This window comes from Loa loa, assembly GCF_000183805.2.
Source record: "Loa loa unplaced genomic scaffold supercont3.341, whole genome shotgun sequence".
NCBI lineage: Eukaryota > Metazoa > Nematoda > Chromadorea > Rhabditida > Onchocercidae > Loa > Loa loa.
This window is the reverse complement of record NW_018108521.1, coordinates 69977-70440: the sequence shown is the minus strand read 5'-3', so window position 1 is coordinate 70440 and position 464 is coordinate 69977.

Sequence of the window (464 nt, the reverse complement as noted above, 5' to 3'; positions counted from 1 at the left end):
TTGTATGCGGTAAAGAATTCCTGCGAAAACTCCATTTGAAATCACACATGAAGAATCACATGATGGGCCGATGGAATTGAGGATTATTATTTCTGGTTTTTTGTATTTTTTATAAGTTAAATTCATTTTTTCTTATTGTACTGTTAGCATTCTGTTGCTTTGTATGTACCGTCCCTCTACCATTTCTTTATTATTTCTTTTACATTAATGAATAAAATTCCCCGTTTCACATATGAGGACTGACACAGACGAAAAGTCTGTTTTCGATCAAAATTAAGAATTTCATTTTTTCCCCCCCCCCTCCTCCAAAACAGGCAGTGTGCATTTCGGTGGGAAGGAATAATTAAATAATTTTAGGTACAAAATGATTTAACTAAATGAAATTGAATCCTTGACACTGAGTTCAATACTTGATACCGAAAAATATTTTTCTTTTTAATAATTTCATTGTTTCTAAAACCGAT